Source organism: Petaurus breviceps, unplaced genomic scaffold (assembly GCF_028583685.1).
Source record: "Petaurus breviceps papuanus isolate PSGF00001 unplaced genomic scaffold, PetGlider_PUasm1.0 189, whole genome shotgun sequence".
NCBI classification, from domain to species: Eukaryota; Metazoa; Chordata; class Mammalia; order Diprotodontia; family Petauridae; genus Petaurus; species Petaurus breviceps.
This window is the reverse complement of record NW_027185809.1, coordinates 441991-461396: the sequence shown is the minus strand read 5'-3', so window position 1 is coordinate 461396 and position 19406 is coordinate 441991. Positions and strand designations below refer to the sequence as shown.

Sequence of the window (19406 nt, the reverse complement as noted above, 5' to 3'; positions counted from 1 at the left end):
CTCGACCCTTCTTCCCTCACTTCAGGAAGACGAACGCCAGCAGGCCCAGGGGAAGGACCACGTGGGTTCGGAGACGGCAGCCTCGCCTCTGCTCTGACCCCCTGATCGGAGGGTCTTGGGAAGCTTCTCCAAGTCTAGCGGAAGACGCGCTTGCTTTCACGGCTGCCAGGTGCGGCCAAGCGCCAGGCGGGGCTGACTCAGCCCTCGGCGTTTCAGGGGCGCCGGGAGCCAGGTGCGCGGGGCTGATGTGAACCAGACCAGATGTTTGCCTCCTCCTCCTCCGCGCAGTCACGCTCCGGGCTGAGCACACGCGGACCCTTCCCTCGTGGTGAAGACCCCTCCTGCGCAGGTCTCGCATCCGCGTCCTTCGGGGGCGGGGCCGGCTAAAACCCAACTTCTCCACTTTCTTCGCTCTCGGCCTGTAAAAGGGGCCGCCGGCAGGGGGCGCCGGGCCGCCCTGCTCCGAAGCCACGCCTCCTCCCTTCCCGCCCATTGGCCCAGCGCATGACGCCACGGGATTTCAGCCAAACAACTGGGTCTCCGAGGGGAGCCCTGCGCTGTCCCGAGCCGCGCTGGGCACTCTTCCTGTGGCGTCCGGCTCGGGGCGTCGGAGCGGGAGAGGCCTTCGGGAGCCGCTGGCGTCGCCGCCTCCGCCTCCCGCTTCCCGGTGTCTGCAGCCTCCAGGTAAAGGTCATGCAGTCGGGTGGTGCGCGCGGGGCCCGTGGTTCCCTTCCGAGAGCGCTCCGTCCGCTGCTGGGCGGGGAGGAGGAAGCGGCCGCCCGCCCTTTCTGCTCCCCCTCCCCCGTTGTGCCCTCGCTTCTCCCTGGGCCGCCCGCGGAGCCGCTCCTGGGGACGTGAACGTGTGGGGGAGGGGTGGAATCGGCCTGGCCGGGGGGGGGGGGGGGGGGGGGGGGGGGATGAGGGAGGCCGCCTCAGACCCGGCTAGGCCGGAGAGCAGGGGCCGGCCCGCTCGCCTCTGATGTGCTCTAAGTAGGGCCCTCCCTTGGTGGGTAAGGGGGAGGTCTTCTGGTGGCGGGACTTAGGGTCCTGGCCCCCACGTTTAGCATCTGGGGAGAAGCTGGGCTGGGGATGCCCTTGCAGCTTTCTCTTCTCTCCCCCTTCTGTGCCCTCCTCTGGGGTCGGTGTGGAGGCCCCCCCCGATTTACCTGAGGTCAGGTCCCCCGGGACTTTTGGCCTCAGGCAGCGGTGAAGTCCTAAAGGGGGGGGGGTGAGTATGTGACATCAGAGGGTTTCAGGAGACGGATTGTGACGTCACTGCACCCCCGGGTGAGGTCAGGATTCATTTAATAACAGAAAATGTCACCCCAGTCTGCAAACTTGTGAATCCGAACTGCCCACGGGCAGTTTCTCCCCAAGGTGGTTCAAGGAAGCAGAGGTGACCGTTCTGCAATTCTAACTTTGCGTGCAGAAAATGGAAATTTCCTTGACTTTAAATAAAAGGTTACATTGAACACATTATTGCTGTGGCTGCTAAAAACTGCGCCTCTCATTCCCCAAAAAGAGATGAATTCGGGTGAAATTGCTGAGGGGAAAACCCAAAGTACAAAGCCTTGCCTTCGGACACGCGTGAACATTGAGAGAAATACAGTGTTGCCGGCTGGTTGGAGTCAGGGCCAAGCGGTTTGTGCCTGGATGCTCCGTTTGTGGGCAGCGGCCAGTGCCATTTGTTTAATTATGTTAATTCAATAAATTTAACATGTACTGAGTGCGTGTCTAGGCACTAAGACCCAGGAGATGCGGCCCCTGTTCTCCGGGAGCTCACCTTCTGCTCATAGCAGTATATGCTCAATGATGGGTACCTGAGCCTGAGGCAGAAGAGAGCCCCAGCGCCTGACAGGGAGGACCTTGTGCCTTCTCTGGAAAGACTTTGCTTTGTTTGGGCCTGGCCTCTAGGACGGGATTTAGCCAAATTCTCACAGAAAGTAAATGGGGATAGAAGGGGACTTCGGAAAACTTTTTTCTACTAACTTTGCCTTTGGTGACAGAAACAATTGAAGTTAAAATTAAAAGTTAAATGACATATTTTGATTATTTTAGGACCTTTCTGTGTTGTTCTCCCTGCCTCTGTTACTGGGTAATTGAGGGTTTTCTTATACAAACATCTCCGCAACAAGCCTTTTCTTGCTTTCCAGAAGGCTGCATGCATATTCCTGGAGCCTCCAGTCTGAACTGCTAATAATAATGACCCTGGTTTGTAAATGCTTTAAAATACGAAGGGTTCAGAATTTTAAAAAATAACGTATTTTTACCTACACACGTTTTTCACCAAAAGCTTTCTAAATAGATTTTGAAACTGGAATAGGAAATCATTTACGTTTTGAATTCCACGTCCATAGCTGTTCTTCCACCATCATCCTTGATTACTTAATAATATTTTCAAAAGTAGGTGTCTTAACTTAGTGTAAGTGTTGTGAAGAGAATAAGAGTGAGATGAGGCCCGGGTGCGGGGTAAATTTATATGTGGATTGATTGATCAAGCGTACAGCTGCCTGGAGTATACACTCAAATCAGGCACCCCCGAATTGGGGTACAGGCAATGCTTATAAAGGCAAAAACCACAATTGGGGAGGGGAGCTGGCGTAAGTAATGACATACAGAAGCCAAGAACAGCCGTTGATTGGATCTGTAGCTCAGGGCTAATTTGGGAAACATGGGACAAGGGTACAAGGCCACGACCCTCCATGTGATAGGGGTCCCACCTAGAACAGGGTGGAAGGCGCAGGGGGAGTGGAATTTCCCAGAACAGGCTAGAGTCATGGACCAGGCCAGCGTCATGTTCTGGGTGAAGGGTGTGGGGGACCCTGCTTGGTCAGAGTTCTGGGTGGAGGACCTTGCTGGGTCAGCATCCCAGGACAGGGTGGTCTCTTGCATGGGATAGACTTGCTCCATGATCTCTACACACTTGCACCATAATCCTTATACAAAATGCAGCTTCAAGGCTTACTGATTTAGGGAAGTACTAACTCAGGGGAAAGATAAGGGAGCAGGGGACTTAGGCCTTAGGTGATTCACTTTTACCCAGGACTACAACTTTATACTGTTAAAAGCAGTTACAGGGTTTTGGATAAAGACAAATAAAAGGGGCTTAATGGTGGGCTCCAAATCAGGTGGCATGTGATTTGGGTTGCCTTACAACGTAAGTAGTTTATTAGAGAATTCTTCGAATATAAATCTTGGGTACTGTTTCCAGTTTCATAAATAATCTTTTGTCATTTTGTAAGCTCTTGGGAGTTTTATCCTTTCCTTGCCTTCTATTTAATTTACTCTTTGTAATTGACTATAACACCTAAAAGGTAATGAATTCTTTGCTCTCAAGGAAGTTTTTGACTTGCTGTGCTTCATAAGAAACTGTTAACTTAACTTTTTTTGTCAATAAAAAAATGGAAGATATGCTATACTACCTTAAGCAAATACAGACTTTATTTATATCCTTAGAGGAAGACAGACTTTGTTTATATCTCTTAGTTAAATGGGGGTATTTGATTTGATAGGAAAATCATGAACAGGTTATGTCACATGATCCTTGTGTTTGACACTCTAAAAGAGTCAAGCATGCGAGCAAGGGTTTAAGATTTAGGAATTCTACAAAAAGAACAGGTTGATAAAATGTGTCTTTGGATCTCAATAAACTGTCTAATCGTTAATATTCTTAAAAAGTTGCAACTATGAAAATCAGTGTTGTAGGTGCTACCACCTACTTTTTTTTGTGGGGAATAAGGACAGGTGCATGCTATTTGCCTTATTTTGCCAATGTTGTTTGTGCAGTGTGCTTAAATATTTCTTGTTCAGTTATGTCCAACTCTTTGTAACCCCATTAGGGATTTTTTTTTTCTTTTTGGAGGGGGGCAGGTAGGGCAATTGGGGTTAAGTGACTTGCCCAACATCACAGGACTAGTTTTTTTGCATTTAAGTGTCTGAAGCTGGATTTGAACTCAGGTTCTCCTGACTCCAGGGCTGGTGCTCACTGCCCCAGGGATTTACTTGGTAAAGATACTGGAGTAGTTTGCCATTCATTGCCTTCTCTAGCTCATTTTATAGATGAGGAAACAGGTGAACAGGGTTAAGTGACTTGCACAGGGTCACACAACAAGTTAAGTGTCTGAGACTGTATTACACCTCAGGTCTTAAAGACTGTAGGCCTGATGCTCTGTCCACTCCATCGCCTAGCTGCCTGTGCTTAAATATGGGTTTATGTAAATTAGCTTATTTAATGGTATTCAAATGTGAAATGCAAAGAAGGGGCAACTAAATGTCAATTACAGATCATCTTAGTTATATTATCAAATAATAGTTTACTTTCATTATAGGTGTTTTCTTGGTAGTCACACAAAAATTGTTAATTATTAGGTAGTTAACAGAAAAGGACTATAAGATGGTCTAATATGATGTGATGAAGGAACAGCGATTCAGATATACTAAGGGGGAATGTGATTCAGATATACTAAAAGTAAGCTTGCATATTTTTGCAACAAGATAAATGTGGAGCCACTTTAACAACTCATCTCTTCTGGAACATTTTATTTTCCACAGTCTATTTCTGCTTTCATAGTCCACCTACACAATGCAGTTTTGGGTTTGTTACACAGATTGTAGTTCTTCATAAATTTGAAAACTCAGCAGTCAACTGAAGTGGCAAATTTTCTTTATCCTATTTCATTTTGATGCAGGTAGGACATTCAAAACTGGTAAGCTAATGGTGATTAATGAGATGGCATCTTTTTGGAGAATGAAAGCTTAATAATCAGCCTGAAGAATGTATGTAGGATTTTAGTACTACTTAAGAGGGGCTGTGATATGTACATCTTAAAATCATTTTATCAACATATTAGAAAAGGTAAGCCAGGATATTTAATGTGTGTGTATTTTCATGAAAAATTGCTGTTTGTGCATTTTATTTTGGAGAGCTTTCATATTCTTGAGCTTTTATTTTTTAAAGTGAAAAGATCCTGGTTATCTTTAGAGAGATCATTCTGTATGATCTTCTAAAAATTACATATGTGTAGAATGAGATCTTGGGGGAAAATTACTGTGTTAATGAATAAACTTCCCTGTTAGATCATATATGACAAAGGAAAATTTCAGCAAATATATAATCTGAAGTCCTTTGTTAAAAGACACAATAGGAAATGTATTTAGGTCATCCTGAAATTGTGTTCTTGACAATTTTCATCTTTAATAATTTATTATTTTCAGTATTTGTTGGTGTAATGTTATTTTACAAAGTAATAATTTATGATGATTAAAAATTTAATAGTTTTATTGAATAAATGTTAACTTATCAGTTTGCCATTATCTGCTGTTTTCTAGTTTACTCCCCATGATTTATTTCAGACTTTTTTCATACAGCCTTTGATTGTTACTTAGTAGATTGTCAGATGGGAGTGTTCCATCCTAAGTTAACTGTCAACAGTATATCATCATCAGTGCTGGGTTTTGAGTTGCAACAATACAAGGTTACTCAAGACTGAAAGTTTGTTTTGATTGTATGCAGAGGGGCTGGAAAGGGACCATGAGTCAAGGTGGACCAGGGATTGAAGTCTGGACAGATTGGTTAAGTGATGAGGGGATAAGAAATCTGTGCTAGGAGATCTTAAGAACTGAACTAACTGCCTAAAGCAAATGTGCCTCATATTTTCAAGCTTAGATCCAGGGGTGGTCTCCACTCTTACCTCTGACTAGAAGAAATGAGGAAGGGGAGGTGAAGGCTGCTAAGGATCCATGCAGCTGTTGATACTGTTCTTCCATCTATCTTATAATTGCCAATAATCTTAGAGAAAAGATTCTTTTTAAACAATGTAGTAGAATAACTCTTGGATTTGGTATCAATGGATATGTTTTCAAACCCCTCTCTGCAACTTAGTTCTAGTGTGATTATTGTAAGTCATTTAACCTGTGGGCCTCGGTTCCCTCATCTGTAAAGGGACTGAAATGAATTACCTTTGAAGTTCCTTCTAGTTTTAAGTCTCTGATCCCATTTTCTCTTGATGCTTATGAATCTGACTCTTAAGTATGAACTTTATATTTTTTAGCATCTTAAAACCTCTTTCTTATCTCCAAAGGTGTTCAGTTCAGTAAATAACATCTGTTATGGGTAAGGCACTTGCTGGGTACTGTTGACAAAAAATGACATTGGTCTTGCCATCAAGGAATTGTCGACCTAGTAGACTAATCTCCTGGTCCAATAAAAACTTTAATTTTAGCTCGTTTCTCCAGTGTGGTATCCAGAATTGTTTCAGATGTGATTTGACTCTAGTAGAGTACACAGCAGGAATATTGTCTCCCTACATAGGTCTGTGATGCTTTTCTCCCTCTCCCTCTCCCCCCTTCCGCTCCCCTTCCCCGCCCCTCTCTCCCCTCCTGTCCCCCCTTCAAATTGTATTGTTGTTTAGTCCACCTTTCTCAATCTTTTCTGTCATCTTAACATTAGAGATTTTGTCAAATACTTTGGGGAAAATATAGGGAAATTATTATCAACATCATTACCTGATCCTACTGTAAGGCAATGTCAAAAGGAAATGAGATTATTCTGGCACCTTGTTCTTTTTTTCTTTTTTAATATGTTTTAATGGAAAACAGAGATAGTCATACATGAATTGAAAGTTACAACTCATTTTTTGGAAAATTGTTTATAAATATTTAACCCCCTATTTATACAGGGCTTTATGTAAAGATTGCAAAAATACTTTTATCCTTGCTTTTGGTTTTCACACTTACCTTGTTCATAGGCAATGTAAATACGATTATACCCATTTCTTTAATGAGAAAGCAGTTTTGAAGGGTAAGTTAAGTACTTTGCCAACAGTTCTATAACTGTGAATTGACAGCTAGGACTTGGACCCAGAATGGTACCAGGTTTGTACAAACCCTATTGAAGGCTAAGTGTTTTATTTTGTAGGATAGTTAGATATCTTTCTGAAAGATAGTGAAGTTCATTCATTAAAAGATGAATGTTTGATGCTTTTGTATTATTCATCATGAACAATATCCAGAGCTGGCCAAGACTCTTTTAGCCATGGATGTGTCCTCTTGTAAAGTTCAAGAGCAGAAGCTTCTTCAAATTTCATGTGTATTTCATTGGTGTCTCATTCTTCTCACCTTTTGGGGACAAGGAGAAGTGGCCTCTTTATCTCAGTCTAGGAAAAGCCTTACCTTGGGGATAAGGAAATTTACTTGAGGTTATATGTTAGGAGGGAGTGGTCATAAGAGTATAAGTTCCTTTTTTTGAAAACTGCAAAGTAGAAATAAATCTCCAGGGGATAATGATATATTCTTGATTCCTGTTCAGCAACTCCTTACATATGCCAGCTGACTATTCCCTTCTATCTCCCACATCTACCTCCCAGTAGTGAATGCCATATGTGAAGATCAGAGCTCCTTAAATGATACTAACGTCAGGTTGGTTGGGGGTCACAGCATGTGTTGGACAGGACAGTTTTTAAATCAGCAGACATGAAGAGAGAGGGATAGGCACTTCTTAGGGTCATACCACTCTAAAGTTCTTCATCCTTTCCCATACCCCTATGTTTTGGGGGACTCATTTACTTGAATAGGGCAGCTTCTGGATGAGGATACAAGGACTTAATCCCTTTTGTCTTTGTCATGCTCTTTATTCCAATTACTAGCACTGATTTCCTTTCTTGACTTTCTCTGCCTCTATGACAGGGACTTCCTACTATTCACTAAGGAAGAGTTCTTTAGAAGTCTTAAGTTTCAGAAAGTCTGTGCAACTTCCTACTTAATTTCCTCACAAGGATCTTTCTCCCCCTCATCCCCCCAAAGGGGTTGTTCCAAATATGGATGTGTGGCTATGACTCACTTTAATTTTCAACGACCCTTGGCAACTTGTTTTTTTATATAGGAATGATAGTTTGTGATATTTTCTACTTTTATAGGTTCATATACTTAGAGCTGGAAGGGACCTTAGTGGACATGCATTTCGGTTTCATCTTGTATATGAGAAAACTGAGTTATAGAGAGCTTGTGACTTGCAGTCATGCATTTGGTGCCAGAATTGAGATTTAAATCCTAGTCCTTTAATGCAAAATTTAGTGATTTTTGAGAGAATGCAATAGTTGCAAATTCTTTTCCAGAATGATCAGGCCACTTCATAACTTCACCAGTCTGTCTCTTCATGTGCCTGGGTTCCCAAAACCTTTCCACATCTGCAAAATCTGATGGTTGTGACTGTCACTCTGGAGTTTTTTGAATTTTGCATTTTTCTCAGTTATTTGGTGCATTTTTGTATGATTATTGAAAGTTTGCCTTTCTTTTGTGACTGGACTGGGAATTATCTTCTGTCCTGATTTATTTGTATCAGTTCCATGTAGATAAGAGATGTAAAATCACAAATTTTTGCAAAGATTTTTCCCATTTAATTGCCTTTTCTATTTCTTATTGCATTAATATTTATGTAGGAACTTTAACATTTTATGTATGTAATAAAAATTGTTTTAAGAGATTCCTCTGTGGTTTTTGAAATGTTGTTTGATGTTGTGGTATAAGTGATGGAACTTCCATATGGAGTCACTTGTTAAATGGTCCTAAAAACATATGTTAGTGACAGCCTATATGTAGCCACTGTCTTGACTCATTTTAATCTTTTGTCATAATAAACAATTGCAGCTTCTGATTGGACAAGGCTCTCACTTCTGGAATTTCAGATTATAGATTCAGACCCTCACCCTAATTTTTGGTCCTGATTAGGAAACTCCCTCACCCCAGCCTGGTATCAGTAAGCAAACTGGGGAATTTCCCCACCATATCTGACTTATGGAATACCATCTCCTATATATGGCATGGGTTACCTGTTCTCAACCAAGCCTGTCTTTAAGATGGAAAACTTTGCTGCAGAGAACATCCCCATCTCTTAAGTGCAGGCTGCCTGCTCTATCTCACTCCTGTGTAGGTCTCCCTCACGTGGGTGACCCTGGTCCTGTATCATCATTTAGCGTGTGCTTTCCCTGCTTGCTGTATGTACTGCATAGTAATAAAGTTCGTGCTCACATTAGCTTTCTGAGTAGCAATTGTTTTTTTTAATAAATCTCTGATCTGAGCGAAGAGGCCAAAATAAAGTAAATCTCTTTAATGATTTATTCTAGAATTGTGTCAGGAATTAAAGATGAGCTCACTGGTCTATATTTAGAACATTTTGTACTCTTTCCTTAAAAAAAACATTTAAGTCATTCTTCAATTCTGCATCACCTCTGCCGTTTTGCATAATCTTTCTAAGATCACCAATAGTTGTTCAGAGATCATGTTAACGTGCCAGTTTTCAGGACTGGATGATTTAGTTAATGTGGCTCAGATAACTTGGAATCATTATGCACAATTCCATGTTCTCTTTTAATATCTTCGCAGTTAGATTAGGTATATCAGTTAACACAGTATGGCTCTCATTTACCTTTCTAGTCTTACTACATTTTTGTTTTTTTAGTTTAAAGGTCAAATTTATTAGGAGATTAAGAGATGTATTATACATGGACTATAAATACTGCACAGCTGACTTTATTCACAGTCAGACACAGAGATATAGTCAGTGCTGACCTATTTGGTGGACACTCTTGTTCTTTTGTTCCAAGAAATTTTGTGGCGTAAGACTTGGATTTAGGTTTGGGGACCTTTCTCTCTAGAACGTCATAGCTCCAGCCATTTTTTTTTCTGCAAATGCAATTGCATCTTCTTTAGTACTGAAGGTTAGAACCAGATTTGATAGAGGATCCGCCGTTGATGCCCAACCCATCAAAGGGTTTTCCCATCGCTCTCTGGTATCAAACTCCATCTTCCATTTCTTTGTGTTGTTTACTCCAGACTGCATGTTATTGCGAGTAGGAACAAATATCTGAACTTTTCTAGTTTTGATATGTTCCTCTGGAACACCAGTCAATGTAGTGATATCAATTTTTCATCACCTGTGATGAGCTGTGTGTCTTGAGCTTGGTCCTTTGCCAGCCACCATGTGGAAGTGCTCAGTGACCTGGTGGGAAGCCGGGAGGCTGGGGCTGCTTGCCCTTCTCGTCCCCAGGGCCTGCCTCAGAGCCGCTGACATTGAGACCGCCGCCATATTGCTGCCAGTCTTACTACATTTTAATCCCTTTCTTGTATTCTCTTTTTCAGTGAACTAGGACTGTTTGCCATATTTCATGTTTTTGCATATGATGTTATCCATGCATAGAAAGCTCTTCCTCCTCACCTAGAATCTCACCTTAGCATCTCTACCTACCTTCCTTCAAAAGTATAACTCAGGTGAAACCTCTTTCACAAGGTCTTTCATGATGGTCCCAGTTATTAAAGCTCTCCTCTTGAACTTACTGTAGCTTAATGTGTACTTTGTATTTACTTATGTCTGACACTAGTAGGTTGAGGAAGAGATAATTGGCTATAAAAGTCTTAACTATCTGATTACAGTTACTAATGTTCTCAAATTGCATTGTCAAATCTAATAACCTTTTCTCGTTCCTCTGACCTCACTGCAACTTTGACACTGTTGATTGCCCTCTCTCCTTTATACTCTTTTCTTTAAATTTTCACAACACTTCTTAAGTAATATTCTCTGACTCCTCAGTCTCTTTTAATGGGTCTTAATGGGGTAATTCACATACTGTGGGTATGACAAGGCTCTCTCCTAGACTGTCTTGTCTTCCCCCTCGATACAGTTTTACATGACCTCACCAACTCCTATGAATTCATTTATCATCTATGCAAATGATTCTCAGATCTGTTTAACTTTAACCTCTCTTGTGACTTCCAGTCACAAGCGTGGGGTGGAGCAGTCCCCATGAGCTGCAAATGCGGAACAGGAATGGAGAGCTGCTTACGGGTGAATCCAGGTGAGAGCTGGGAGTGTGGAAGAGGAGTCATGGGGTTTGAAAGTTAGCCTCCAGAGCTAAGATGAAAGGAGACTTTGCTTGGGTACTCAGTGCTGACTGATGATATTGTAACTTACTGTGACCTGGGGGTGGATGGCCTTCAAGTACTTTCCACTACCCCTTAGGGATGATTGGAAGCCAGCCTGGAGTCAAGATGAAAGAAGACTTGATTTGGGTACTCTATATTGATTGAGGAGATTGTGACTTATATGTTTTGTTTGAGACTGTGACCACCTTAATAATAAGTTATGTTCTTTGAATGTCATGCTTTAGTTACCTGAATGTTTTACTTTAGTTCATTGCTTAATAGAGCTCACTATACTATGTGATTAGATCCTTAAAGTTATTCACAGCAGCAGTCCTCAGGAGAGCTGCTCATGATTGGATTTACAGGGATAATCTCCTCTTGCCATATAACCTGTAAAATTTCAGCCAGGTTTTCTATAAGCAGTGGACCAACCCACCTTTTAAATTTCAGCTGGAATAGAATCAGCACCAGCTGCTTTGCCACATGAAAGAAGCCTATTGACATTCAAAACCTCTTCTGTTAGAGCTTCAGCTAGGGAGGGATTGACTTCAATCTGAGGTTAATGGTCAGTGGATTTAGCATTGTTTGTCTGTTTAGAACACTATGGAAGTGTTCCGCCCATCTCTCTAGGATTATAAATTCTATCACTAATCAGTGTGGCTCCATCTGTACAGAGTATTGACAGGTACCATAGGTCTTTGGCCCATAAATAGCCTTCAGGGCATCATAAGAGTACTTTGGATTGTTACTATCAGTGTAAACTGAATTTTTATCTGCCTTCTTACTGAGCCAAGAATCCTGTATCTTTCTAAGCACTCTATTTGATGGAATTAAATGCTGCCTTCTTAGAGAGGGATGTACTATCTTGCCAGTAAACCCTGTGGAGTTCTCATTTTTCATTTAGCAGCTTCTGAATTTCTCCATTTTCATCAAAGCAGTCTTGATGTTTGTGAGTGTTCTGACCCCATTGAATAAATGCAGTGCTATACAACAGATCTCTGAAAGCTGCCCACTCCTTTTCTGCTTCACTGTTGCCAACTGTGTGTTGGCTCAACTTTACCTCCAAGTTAGCAATAAACTGTTCCCGCTTTTGTGTCCTTTAATTCTTGTGACATTAATTTCTTCTGGGTAGCTATTTTGCCTTGGGGCCTCTGCCTTTGTTGAATGCAGATATTTAGCTTGGAGAGAATAAGTATATGATCTATCCAACTCTGTGCCATATATTACCTCCTTCACTATCACATCCTGTCTGTCTCTTCTCTCTTTTTTTTTTGGAGGGCAATTGGGGTTAAGTGACTTGCCCAAGGTCACACAGCTAGTTTTTGTGTTACATGTCTGAGTCCGGATTTGAACTCAGGGCCCCCTGGCTCCAAGGCCGGTGCTCTATTGTCTCTTCTCTTTACAATCATGTAATCTATTAAATGCCATTGTTTGCTGCAAGAGTGCATCCACAAAGTTTTATTGCATTTAGGTAAGCAGAAGACAATGTTGGTGATGAGAAGGCATGAGATGCTTGAGTCTTCAGTAGTGTGATCATTGCGGTTGCTCTTTCTAACTCCATTCGTTCCAAGGTCTCCCTGCCATGTCTGGTTGTGAGCCTCCTCTAACATGAAAAGTCATCCAGGATTATAAGCTTGACTTCTTTTGGTACATTGATTATAAGGGTTTCCAGGTCTTCATAAAATTTTTCTTTGACCTCTTCAGGTTCATCATAACGGGAGCATAGGCCCTGATGATGGTGACATGGTGCTTTCCTACAGGTGACAATCAGCTTGTCATGAGCTTGTCATTCACTCCTTTTGGCAGGCATACAAGCTTATTGGCTGGATTAGTTTTGATTGCAAAACCTCTATCAGCTTCACAGTACTCCTTCACTGTTGCCATGTAGTGCCAATGCAATATTTACAATGATCTCTGTATGTAAATATCTCAATATTTACAATAAAGACCATGACTATAAATACCACATGATGTTTGATTGCAAAATATGCCAAATTCTACATACAGAGGACAGAATTGAAGCATTTATTTAGACACTAGAAAACTGAATCCCAAAACTAGTAAGCCAATTACATCATAGTACTGAAGATATTTAGAAGCCATAATAACACTGAGAGTCACAGCATCCTTTAGCCTTCCCACAAACCAATACAAGATCAAGTATTTAGTCACAAACCTCTCTCTCCTTGCCTGAGCACCTCTCTCTGCCACTGTCTCTCTGGCTCTGGCTACCAGCTTCCTTTACCCTTCAGCAAGCTCCTCCCTTCATAGGCTCCATGTGACTATATCGTATTGGGGGCAGGGTTTATCTTTACAGCAGGGGAAGCTTCCTGTGGGCTCTGCTGCACCCTTCAATAAATTCCCTCCATCGCAGGTTCCATATGATTACATTTAGCCTGTTAGGGGGTGGAGTTTACTTTCACAGCAGGGGAGGTCTTCAAACTCCCCCAGCTCTATTAAGGGGCAGGGAAGATCTTCAAATTCCCATTCCCATTACAGGCCACTACAGAAAAATGTGTATCTAGCTCTGACTTCAATATGTTGACCTTCATTTGCCAGCCTTGTTTCATCCAGGGCTGCTGTTTGGATGTTATACCTGCTGAGTTCTCTTGCAGTAAGCATCTTTCAGGCCTACTGGATTTTGTGTTATCTGGAAGTGTTTGCACAATCTACACATCAATGGTGAGTGGAATCATCTTTGCAGAAATTTTTGTGCTTTTTTGTGTTTTGGCTACTGCAGTAATCAGGCCAGGGTTGGGTAAGCAGACAGTTTTTAGGGCACCTCTTCTAGTCCCTTCCTCACACCAGGAGGTGAGCAGTATGAGCCTTAAAAGGTTGCTAAGGGGGCAGCCAGGTAGCACAGTGAGTAAGAGCACCGGCCCCAGAGTCAGGATGACCTGGGATTGAATGCAGGCTCTAATACTTAGCACACACCCAGAAATAAATGGCTGTGTAACCTTGAGCAAGTTACTTAACCCCGATTGCTTAGGGGCAGCCAGGTGGTGCAGTGAGTAAGAGCACCGGGCCCCAGAGTTGGGATGGCCTGGGATCAAATCCGGGCTCAGATACTGTAATAGTAATGGAATATAAAGATCCCCCTGTATTGGCTTGGTTTTTGGTGTTAAAACCCAGAGCTTGTTAATCCCACTTGTGGGATGGACTTGTTGCCGTGAAAAGAGAGGGCTGGACTGGGAGGAGCTGGTGACGTAAATTTGGAGAGACACGAGAGAGGCAGAAGAACTTTTTGGAAGCAGCACCTTTGGAGGCAGAGAGAGACTGAGAGGATTGCTGAGGGCCACTTTGAATTGCCCTGGACTTTTGAGACCTGCCCCCGGAGCTGCCAAGCTATGGCTGTTATGCTGGTACTTTGTCTGTCTGTTTTGATGTTGTTTTGCCAGATTTGTTCACTGGTGAAGGACAGTGCTGTTGTTGCAGAGGTACTGGAACCTTGCTGTTGGTTCAGAGCTCCTGAGACTGTCCTGCAGACAGAGAGTGAATACTGTCCACTGGTGAAGGACAGTGCTGTTGTTGCAGAGGTTCTGGAACCTTTCTGTTGGTTCAGAAGCCCTGAAGAAGGATTTTCTTGTTGTATGTTTACAGAAATCCTGGAAGAGGGTTTTGCTAATGTTTTCAGGGGTCCTAGGACTGTTCTGCAGACAGAGGATGAATTAATGAAGAGACTGGCAATGTATCTTGTGGCCTTGCTAAGCTTGGTCTCCCCAGGAACAAAGATTGCTGAGAACTTGCCTCTGTCAAGATAAAGAAAAGACCTCCATTTGGGTATTAAGTGCTGTGCTTAAACTTGTTGGGTAGATTCAGTTGGTGGGGAACTTTTGACCTTTTTGTGCTCTGTGATTGAACAAATGAATGTACTTTACTTATGATTGGAAACTAATCTCCATTTGAGAAGAGGGGCTTTGTGATGGACTAAATGAAGGTACAGCCTAGGGATGGAATGGTATTTAGAACTGGGACTTTGTAATTGATTGAATGAATGGAAGGTTCTGGGGTGGGGTAGTACTTGGAGATTATTGAATCACACTTGGTAAATGCTGTATTTTGAATGATGTCATATTTTGATCTTCTCTGTTCTTAATTTGTCACTGAGTAAAATGGAGAGCACCTGTGCTGGTATTTTGAACCTTGGGAAGTTGCCTTTGCTTGGCATTACATTACAGATACTTAGCACCACATCCAGAAATAAATGGCCTTGTAACCTTGAGCAAGTTACTTAACCCCAATTGCTTTAAAAAAAAAAAAAAAGGTTGCTCATACACCCAAGGGGCCTCTGAATTCCACTACTGCTTTCAGTGAGAAGATGACCCTATAGCCTTGGCTCACTTGTGTGCAGGGTTGTGACTACTGCTCCCATTGTATACTGCTTTGTCGCTTGCCTGTCACCACAGGACTTTGAGGTAGGTAAAAATGATAAAATGGTATGGATGATGTCTTTTGACATGCATAAATTGGATTTTAAGTGAGGCAGAGTTGCATGAAGTTTGTCAGTCTTACTTTTTTCTTGAGAGGCAGTGAATGATGTTTGCATCTTTGATGTCTAACTGTAGCAGTAAGCACCCCAGCACACCCAGGATGGCTGCAAGCACAGGTTCTTTGATCTGCTTTTCCAAAGAAAAGCTACTCAAAAAGGGGGTAACCAAGTTACTTTAATCAAACATTTATCATTTACCTAGTTTAGGGGGAAAAGTCAGCACCCTGAACTTCAGAGAAAATACAAACAGAAGTTACAGGCAGACAAAAGTACAGAGACAGTAGCACAGTTCAGCAGACAGGACTTACTGCTGTCTGACCATCACATCCTTACCTAGTGAGTTACCAGAGAGAGAGAAGTACCAGTATCTGGATTTTTGCTCAACAGCTGCCCAGAGTCTCATCTGGCCAAATCACACCACTCTCCCTCTCAGTGAGCCCCAAAGCAAAACCTTACATCAGGGTATATATAGCTTTCTCCAGGGTCAGAGAACATCACAGCCCTTGTGACCTACTGCTCAATTACAAAAAACCCCCCAAACAAGCCTTCCTCCACAGACGCAGCCTATTAGGGGACAGAGTTTATTTTCATTTTGGGAAACGTCCTCAAATTCACTCAGGCTTATCAAGGGGGGCAGGGAAGATCTTCAAATTCCCATTATAATTACATTAACTCTTGAGTGCTCCCCAGAACCTGCTTCAGCTATCTTCATGAGTGTTGGAACAAATTATTTTCTTCTACCCATTCCACTTCTCAGTCTTCACATGCTTGGAGTAGACACCCCCTAACTCACTGACAGATTTGAGACTCCTTAGTTACCCTCAACCTAGTTTAGCCCATCTGCTGAATTGTTTTACTGGAGTGTCGCTGCTGTGCACGCTACAGCTTCTTGGAGCCACAGATGAGAGTAAGGTGGGTCAGGTGGACACCAGAAGTAGAAAGCAGCCCTCAGACCAGAGTAGTCTTCAGTCACCACACCCTACACCCACTATCTCCATTAGAGAAAGGGGGTGGGGGTGGGGAGAATGTAGCAAATAAGCTGCATTAAGCAGAGGAATTTGCACAGTGGCCATGTCAAAATGAATGCTTTTCTCTGTCCATTCTTGTGTTAGGAGATAGGTAACATGCTTCATCGTAGACCTTCTAAAAACATTATTAGTCACCACATGAATCAGTACTTGAGTATTTTAAAGTTTTCTTTAAATTGTTGTTATCCGTGCAAAATCACCCTATATCAACTTTATATTACTCAGGGCTCTCTGAAATCATCTCTTGTCATTTCTTATGTTTTGATAATAACCCATTAAGCTCGCAAACCACGATTTGTTTATGAAGCATTCTAAGGTGTCTTCTTACAGTCTAGTTCTTTTCTTTCCCCTCTTAAAAACCTCAGAACAGAACCAGCCTACCCCCATGACTTCTGTTTTTCTTTTTTAACTCTCTTAATACTCGAAGGGTCTAAAGGGACATCATATAAGTACTTCCAGTTGCTCAGTTTTACATTTTTGTGTTTCTCTGGATTCTTGTTGTATTTCAAAAGGTTCTTTTTTCCCCCTATAGTAGGTTTATACTTTGCTTTGCGGGATAAGTTATTGCTTGCCGTATGTCTTTTGCATTTTGGAAAATACTGTGTTCTAGGAGCTTCTTCATTTATAGTAAAAGTTGTCAGTTCTTGTGTGATACTGACTCTGTGGCTCCTTGGAATTTCCTTTTTCTAAATGCTTTGTAATATTTTCTCTTTAATATAGGAGTTGTGTATTTTGGCTGTGCCATTCCTGGGGCTTTTCCCTTTGGTGGTTTTTTCAGTAGCAGAACAATGGATTCTTTTGATGTTCGTTTTTCTGTCTAGTTCTAGTAGATGTGGGCAGTTTTCATTTTATATTACTTGAAATATAGTGTCACAGCTTGCTTTTTTTTTTTAAACATACATTTTCAGGGAGTTTAGTGATAATTAATTTCCTTTCCTTGACTTTTTTCCCCCCCAGTTTTCCCTATTTTTGCAATCTTTATTTTGTTTTAATGTTTCTTACTGTTTTATGGAGCCCTTGATTTCTGTTTGCTCTATTCTAGTTTTCAGGAAGTCTGTTACTTGGTTAAGGTTTGCCATTTCGTATTTTAAGGTATTCTCCTTCCAATTCTTTCTTTGAAAACTTCTATACTTTTTTCATGTCTTTATAAGATGAGAGACTTTATTTTTTTGAGGGGGAAGGCAGGGCAGTTGGGGTTAAGTGACTTGCCCAATGTCACATGGCTAGTAAGTGTTAAGTGTCTGAGGTTAGATTTGAACTCAGGTCCTTCTGACTCCAGGGCTGGTGCTCTATTCACTGTGCCACCTAGCCGCCCCAAGACATTTTAAAGCCTTTCTAAGACATTTTTCAGAGCATAATTGCCCCAGCCTTGCAACTTATCTGATTAAGTTCACAGGATCTAATCATTTGGAAGAAAGGTCAGGTTTATCAGACACAGTAAGAGGAATTTGTGCATGTCTTTTCATGTCTTTGTTGGTGGCTGCCTTATATGTTGTATTTGGTAAGCCTTATTGTGTGTAGGTATAAGCCTTTGCTTTATTTGTTTTTTGTTTTTTTGCTTTTTGGAGGGGGGAGGGCATGGCAGTTGGGGTTACTTGCCCAAGGTCACAGGGCTAGTAAGTATTAAGTGTATGAGGCTGGATTTGAACTGAGGTCTTTCTGACTCCAGGGCTGGAGAAATGAAATATTCAAATTCTTGGACAAAATTAATTTGGTAAATTTTTAAAAAAGGATCATTTAGTGTACAAGAGTACATTCAATGTGGTTTTTTGTATGTGTGATATGAATGTTTCTAGCAACAGAATTGTGTGTTTCTTGTTTTTTTTCTGTGAATCTGTGTTAGTTTAGTAAGGAGATTCATACTTCACAGAACTGAAGCCAGTTTAAAAGTTCTTCTCCAGGGGAGAAAAGAGGGGAAAAATGTTTTGAAGTTTCTTTAGATAAATTTAGTACTGCCTTGCAGCTATTGCCTTCTCCAGGTTGAAAAGAAAGAGGCTTGTTTAAATTATATTAAGCAAAGGAGTTTCTGGCAGGGGCGGAGGAGAAGGGAAAGGGCAAATAAATGGGGGTTGGGAAAGGCAAAATTTCATTTTAAGAATGGTTTATTACCCTAACCATTCTGAGCTTCACAATAATGTGGCAGAATTTAATTGCCTGGTAAATTAGAAGCAAAATCACCTTAAAGAAATTAGAAGGTATAGTGCATTTGCAGGTTCTTAAGCAAGAAACCAAATTGTAAAAGTTTTATATGGCAAAAAAAACAACTGCAAATAAATCTGAAGAGTTCAGCTGTGATCTCTTAAAAAGCAGCTTACTATAATCAATTTGAGATGCATAAGAGAAATGTTATCAAAAGAAAATTGAGTGGGATAAAAGGGGAAATTAAGTCTGAAAGCAATCTGAAAGAATGAAGTGTAAGGTTAAGAAATTAATAGTGTAAGGAAGAAAAAGAAACACTCAATTGGCAGGAAATAGAATGAGTGACTTCATTCAAATAGGGACAATACAAGGTCTTTTTTTTTTTTAAGCTATTGAATCTCCAGTAAAGGCCAACTTAAAAAAAAAAGTCAGGAGAGAGAAAACACTCAGGATTGTAGAAAGTGAAAGTTTAAGGAAGCTTTTAGACCTCATTGAGATGGGAGGAGATTGCCAGACCAGTTAAGCTGTGAACTCCAGAAACGCTTCTTTCTGCTGAGTTGAAATTAGTTTTGAAATGTGTAATATTTTCAAGCTTAGTTTCACAGATTTTTATATTCTTATGAATGTGGAAAAGTCGTTGAAATCAAGTAGCAGCTATTAAAATTGAACAGTTTAAAATTTGTATTTATACTGGGTTTGTTAAATGGGGACAATAATTATTGAAAGCATAGTTGATCTCTGCTGTGAATGGTAATTGCTGGTGCCATATCTTATATACCTGTAAGTACAAAAGGTATAACTATTCTGCACTGATTTTTTTAATGCAGCCAGTATAG

At 41.5% G+C, this 19406-nt stretch overlaps 1 protein-coding gene and 1 pseudogene across 2 annotated transcripts in view; one reads left to right on the top strand and one right to left on the bottom strand.

Moving 5' to 3' along the window:
- Positions 1–519: 519 nt before the first annotated feature.
- The window catches only part of FBXO34 (F-box protein 34), a 54219-nt gene continuing 35332 nt past the window's right edge, over positions 520–19406 (top strand). For both annotated transcript variants that reach the window (XM_069091760.1, XM_069091761.1), the window contains exon 1: positions 520–684. The gene's annotated coding sequence lies outside the window, so the exon portion shown is untranslated. The remainder of the gene's footprint in view (positions 685–19406) is intronic.
- LOC138164177 (NADH dehydrogenase [ubiquinone] iron-sulfur protein 4, mitochondrial pseudogene) lies at positions 9440–10096 on the bottom strand (annotated as a pseudogene).